Source organism: Chenopodium album, chromosome 17, assembly GCF_948465745.1.
Source record: "Chenopodium album chromosome 17, dcCheAlbu1.1, whole genome shotgun sequence".
In the NCBI taxonomy this organism is placed as follows: domain Eukaryota; kingdom Viridiplantae; phylum Streptophyta; class Magnoliopsida; order Caryophyllales; family Amaranthaceae; genus Chenopodium; species Chenopodium album.
The window spans coordinates 266,226-272,835 of record NC_137850.1 but is presented as its reverse complement, the minus strand read 5'-3'; the positions used below and the strand labels follow the sequence as shown (position 1 = coordinate 272,835).

Sequence of the window (6,610 nt, the reverse complement as noted above, 5' to 3'; positions counted from 1 at the left end):
TAACAATATCCTTGATTTCCATCCATACACAACACATTCCAACTCTTTCTCCTTTGATTGTACTCCTGTATAATACTGTTCGGATAAACTATAAACAGAAAATCGGCCAGGATAACTTACTAGCTTGCAGCTTTCGGAGAAATGGTACAACTGAACATGCGAGCAACAATACTGGTATGGGACTGGTATACGAGCAACATGCGAGAAATGGTGTTTCTTTTAATGATGTCATCGCGCGTTGGTCATGACCGAGCTTTGATTGGTAGGATACTGGTATGGATCATATTGGTGGCAGGAACTGCACATGCAACTCGTATGCATCTTCCCAATAATAGATCAGTAGCAAATACGTCTCTGGGTGGCAGGCGGCTTAGTCTCCTAAACAATGGCCTTAGTCTTACTCCACAAATGGGGTAAGTGTAGTACTTCTTTCTTGTCATCCTTTAAACTTTGGCTTCAGAGTAACTTGAAATTCAGTGAAGGGCAAATAAATGTCTGTCTATATTTGACTGCATATATTTCATAAATATTTAATCAAAAACAATGGTCAGCACGATTCTGTTGTAAAGTTATTTAACTGCAACCTAAACCTTTCCCCCCTTTGTGTTCGTGTAAGTTTCCTAGTTTCACTCTCCTTTAAATAAACACGAATGTTTTAGGGATTACATACTTGAGATAAGAAAAGAGAATAAGTTCGTCTCATGTAAAATCAAATTACAGAAGGAAAATGTCAAATTTGCTTCATATTTGAATCTGTCATGTTTTTCTCCCTCTGAGTAGGTGGAACAGCTGGAACCACTTTGGCTGTAAGATTGATGAGCATTTGATAAGAGAAACAGGTAACTCCTTTTCTAATAAATAATATTTGGAGGTTCTTCATATGCTCCAAGATATGAATATATGACGGACATCTTTGTAAACCATTTCTGCAGCTGATGCTATGGTGTCGAGTGGCCTAGCAGATCTAGGGTATAAGTACATATACATTGGTAAATCTACAAACTTTTTGAGATAATGTTTGGCTTCCTGTTGTTTTGAATTACAAAATTCTAAAACATTTTAGGCCTAAAAAAAAGGTTCTTACTAAGTCATCAACTGTAACATAACAGATGATTGCTGGGCAGAACTCAACAGAGATTCTCAGGTGCATTCTCACCCTTGAATATCTGATTATCTTACTGTCTCCTTTACATTTATAATTTCTCCCACTAATCCAACTCCGTGCAAATATTCTAGGGACACTTGGTTCCCAAAGCTTCAACCTTTTCCATCAGGAATTAAAGCACTAGCAAATTATGTTCATAGCAAAGGGCTGAAGCTTGGAATTTACTCAGATCCAGGGTATTCACTCTATCTCAAAATTTTATGGATCATCTCAGAAAAAAAATAAAATAAAATAGTGATATGAAGTCAATCCTGTTACAACTCTATGCATGTTTAAGCGGCTTAAATCTGAAACCAAGATTGCTGTTTCAGAATTCAGACTTGTAGCAAGACCATGCCAGGTTCGCTTGGCCATGAAAAGCAGGATGCGAAGACCTTTGCCTCCTGGGTGAGTAATTGATATCTTGATATGATACAAGGCCACTCAACATGGAATGGTAAACAATCTTTCAGTTGAAGGCTTCTAGCTGGATTAATGTAGATAAAGATTGCTCATCAGCTGTTTTTTTTTTTTTTTTTGACCTTTTTCCCCTCCAAAAAATGTCTGAAATAGGGTGTTGATTACTTGAAATATGACAACTGTGAGAACAACGGGATTGACCCAAAGGAAAGGTTTGTAACTACTTACATAATACTGACTACAAGGCTACAAGCATACGAAAGTCAAAATAGTAATTATTCACTGGTGTTATTAACAATCTGAAATTGATCTGCTTCATTACCAGCCTTACCAGCCCCATGGTTTCAGGTTAACACTAACACTTATCAATTGTGGATAGGTACCCTAAGATGAGTAAGGCCCTACTAAAAAGTGGCAGACGTATATTTTTCTCCCTATGTGAATGGTAAGTGATTCATCAAGTTCAACTTGAAGGAGTTGTAATTTCACATTTAGTTACTATGAGGATATTCTACAGAACTATGCAGTATGTAGCACTTCCTCTTATAAAACTTGTGTTTACTAAGAGGGGGAAAATAGCATGATTCTCTCACAAAAATAAAATGCATATGCTCATAAAACTTGGTAATGAGCAGGGGACAAGAAGATCCAGCAACTTGGGCCCCAAGTATTGGAAACAGTTGGAGAACAACGGGTTAAATTTCGAATAACATAAAATATCGCCAATTTCGCATCCATTGATGGATACTATACAATCAAAAACAATTATTCAAGGATTAAAAAACCAACCCAAATTCCCTAAAACTCGGAATTCAGATATCTTAAATTTCGAATATGTTGTTTAGATCCGGACCATATATTTAATGTCCATCAATGTACAAGTTTAAGGGACACAAATCAGTAATTAGTGGTAAAAATTCATCCATAGATGAATAACATTGAAGAAACTTGAAGAACGAACATTGATGAAACTTGAAGAACAAAGAACACTGAAGAACGATTTTTTATTTTTGTTTTTTTTTAATTTAATCTTATTTTTGGATTTTATTAAAAACTGTTTTAATAAAATAATTTCAAAAAAAAAAAAAGAATTTCGGAAAATCAAAAATTAATTTTCGGAAAATTGAAAAATAATTAAAAATAGAAAAAATTAAAAAAAAAAAAAAATTTGACCAACATTTTAAAAAAAGGAAAAATTGGCCAATCACATTTAAGTATAGTGATGGTCATTTAAGGATGACCATAGTAGAAACATCCCAATTTGAGGGGAATAATAAAGGATAGTTAAGAATATTTTCCTTTTGATAAATAGTTGACTTAGTTAGCTAGCTTATCATTTTAGTAGTACTTGTAATGTGCTTTGCCTATTTAAGCTCATGCTAGGCATCTCCAATAATCATTAAAAATCATTTTTTCTATATTCTACCCATAATTAAAGCCCTTCAGAATTGTCCTGATTTAAAGAGTTCCTTTTCTCTTGTATTATTTTCTTTCCGAGTTTTAACGTGGTAATTGTATTAGATACATTGTTAAGGTGATATGATGATTTTCAGATGGGCAATGTTGCTACTTGTAATGATTGATCAAGGTAGGTGCAACAGTTCTGGCATGAATAGCACAACAACAAAGTTGCATAATGTTGTCATTCACAGTTCATACCGGAGATTTTTGCTCTCTAATGGCCTTGCTCTCACTCCTCCCATGGGGTAAGCTCTCACTTTCTTTTTGTCCCTTTCCTATACTTATTACCCTGCTCAACTACTTGTAATGTTAGACTAGTGCTCCATAGTTCGTAGTTGCAAAGCTCATCAGGGGGCCAATAATAGTGGCTGGGACAGGCCTTGGCACTGTGCTAGGCTGATGATTCCATGAAATAATGCATGACACTACCTACTTCACTGTTAATATTATTGCCTCTCTCTGAATCATATATTTCTCATAACTTATTGGATAGGCTAGACAATGAATAAACAAGACAGATCATATTAATAGTGATTTTTCGGAGTCTCCAAAGGTGTAATTGCTATTATCATGAGTCAAATATGTCTAGGCTTACAACCATTTTCTTTTTTGTTTGTTGTTCAGATGGAATAGTTGGAATCACTTTGGCTGCAATGTCACAGAAAAGATTGTCAAAGAAACCGGTGAGATTTGCAGTTTGGATATATTTTGTACTCCCTCTTATTCACAATAAAAATAGTCCTGTAGGATAACCACATTATCCTCAATACAATCAGTCAAGGAGTCATGCAAGACCATTATTTGAAAACGAAGGGAGTAATACTGTAAATGAATTTAAAATAAAACATTTCTTATTAATGGAATTTCACTCCTCTGTGACAGCTGATGCATTAGTTTCAACTGGTCTTTCTAAGCTTGGTTACAAATACGTGAACATTGGTAGGTAATGTAGTGATGTAGTACATATAGTCCTCCTTTTCCTTTATGTGTAATGTACTGCTGCCTTGCTGCTGAATTTTCTACTTTTTTGCTTCGTCAGATGATTGCTGGGCAGAAATAGCTCGCGATAACAAGGTCTGTCTCTGTCTTACCTTCTCACAGTGCAAGGTTAATCAAAGAAAATTCATTTAATGTTTATCCTTTTTCATGATGTATCAGGGTAACTTTGTTCCCAAGAAATCCACATTTCCTTCTGGGATAAAAGCTCTTGCAGATTATGTACACAGCAAGGGTCTAAAGATTGGGATTTATTCAGATGCAGGGTATCTTCTGACAGCAACTAGCTCCTTCCTTGATTTCCCTGAAAATAGTTTCTGATGCATCAAAATCTTCATTATATAAGAAATCCACATTTCCTTCTGGGATAAAAGCTCTTGCAGATTATGTACACAGCAAGGGTCTAAAGATTGGGATTTATTCAGATGCAGGGTATCTTCTGACAGCAACTAGCTCCTTCCTTGATTTCCCTGAAAATAGTTTCTGATGCATCAAAATCTTCATTATATATAGGTACTACACTTGCAGTAAAACAATGCCTGGATCACTTGGACATGAGGTGCAAGACGCAAAGACATTTGCATCTTGGGTATCACAATTACAACTCTTTTCAGTTGATATCATTTCTGAGTCTGAATCATATCAAGGCTTTCTGCTCAATAGTACCTGCTAGTTACTTGTGAAATTTCTACAGGGCATCGATTACTTGAAGTATGATAATTGCAATAACGATGGCTCAAAACCTACTGTTAGGTATATTAATGTACTATGACCAACTAAGCTATGAATTGTTTTCCAATATTAAAAGTTACTCTAGATTTTCTCTGAACATATATGCTTCGCTGTGTAGATACCCGGTGATGACCAGAGCACTAATGGAAGCTGGTCGCCCTGTTTTCTTTTCACTCTGCGAATGGTAATCATAGAAGACAACGATGTTTTCATCCAAATTCCAAACATAGATATGCATTATTTTAAAGCGTGTCAATAATGGCATGGATTCTGGTTGTTTGCTTCTTGATTAGGGGAGACATGCATCCTGCACAATGGGGTTATCCGGTGGGCAATAGCTGGAGAACTACTAATGACATTTCTGATTACTGGGATAGGTCGAGTCTTTTTATTCTTTATATTTGTTGCTACATATGTAATGATCATGTTATCTGATATTTTGTTTAAAATGTTAACCTTTTTACTTACTGCAGCATGGTGACTACTGACTAGAGCCGACATGAATGAAATTTATGCTGATCTTGCAAGACCCGGTGGTTGGAATGGTATGGGAGTCATGTTTAGAAAAAATACAGTAGTACATACTTTTTCTATGCACTAGTTAAAGTAATTATTGGTAGATGGTGGAGATATGAGAGTTGTTGAGAACTTGAGATTTCTTTTGTGACTGAATAGATCCAGACATGCTTGAGGTGGGGAATGGAGGGATGTCAAAACACGAATACATAGTCCACTTTAGCATTTGGGCCATTTCCAAGGTGAAGTGAAGTTCTCAACCCCATCTTATTTAATTTAGAAAAATGTTGTCATAAATTCTTATACGAAAAGAGACACTGCAGGCACCACTACTTATTGGGTGTGATGTAAGAAATATGACAAAGGAAACAATGGAAATCATTGGTAATAAAGAAGTCATAGCAGTAAACCAAGGTAAACAGGATGTTGATGACTTGCATTAGCTGTATGACACCTCACACTATTTGGTAACATCATAATTCTATGTACAGATCCTCTTGGTATTCAAGCAAAAAAGGTCAGGATGGAAGGTGATTTGGAGGTAAGAAATCTTCTTACACCTTAACATATTTTCTTAATTATATAGATGATGGTAAGAAATTTTTATCTCCATGTGACAGGTATGGTCAGGGCCTCTGACCAATTACAGGGTAGCACTACTTTTAGTGAATAGAGGTGCGTTTCGTACTTCTATAACAGCTCACTGGGATGATATTGGCATTCCCGTCAGCAGCATTGTAGAAGCTAGGGATATTTGGGAGGTATAACATATTTAACCCTGTGTATTTTGTAGCTACTTTTTTCTTCCAATTAGCTCTATTTCCTGTGTATTCTGCAATTTTTATGTATTATATTAAATTCTTTGTAATTGTTGATGCAGCATAAAACTCTTAAGCAAAAGTTTGTGCAGAACCTGACAGCAACCATCAACTCTCATGCAAGCAGGATGTATGTATTGAAACCAGTTGCCTGAGTTCCCAAGATAGTTATTAATAAATGATAGTTAAGAATCTTTTCCTTTTTGATAATAGTTGACTTAGTTAGCTAGCTTATCATTTTAGTAGTACTTATCTTTTAAGAGTATTTATCTTTTGTATTGTAAGTTAGTTACTTTTATTTAGCTAAATAATTTGCTGATTATCAAAAGGAGAAGATATTTATAGATTCAATTGATCATATATAAGTCATCATTTGGAATACTGTCTTTTTTGTAGCACTCAAATTCCGTACTTGCCCTTGGTCACTCACTCACTCAGATCACCAGTCACCACTCTCATGGTTTGAGTTGTTAATAAGCTTCTTCTAGAAGTTGTTAAGACAGATTTACTTCATAAATAATTA

At 35.3% G+C, this 6,610-nt stretch overlaps 2 pseudogenes across 2 annotated transcripts; both read left to right on the top strand.

Annotated features, from left to right (window-relative positions):
- Positions 1-227: 227 nt before the first annotated feature.
- On the top strand, positions 228-2,266 carry LOC145587271 (alpha-galactosidase-like; annotated as a pseudogene). Its single transcript, XR_014101233.1, has 7 exons — positions 228-413; positions 781-839; positions 933-989; positions 1,110-1,144; positions 1,237-1,341; positions 1,477-2,009; positions 2,200-2,266. The product of XR_014101233.1 is annotated as an alpha-galactosidase-like (transcript).
- A 704-nt stretch (positions 2,267-2,970) lies between these two features.
- On the top strand, positions 2,971-6,441 carry LOC145587272 (alpha-galactosidase 1-like; annotated as a pseudogene). Its single transcript, XR_014101234.1, has 15 exons — positions 2,971-3,270; positions 3,650-3,708; positions 3,908-3,964; positions 4,065-4,099; positions 4,184-4,287; positions 4,535-4,610; positions 4,716-4,774; positions 4,872-4,937; positions 5,047-5,135; positions 5,227-5,298; positions 5,429-5,511; positions 5,593-5,683; positions 5,761-5,810; positions 5,890-6,030; positions 6,150-6,441. The product of XR_014101234.1 is annotated as an alpha-galactosidase 1-like (transcript).
- Positions 6,442-6,610: the final 169 nt, after the last annotated feature.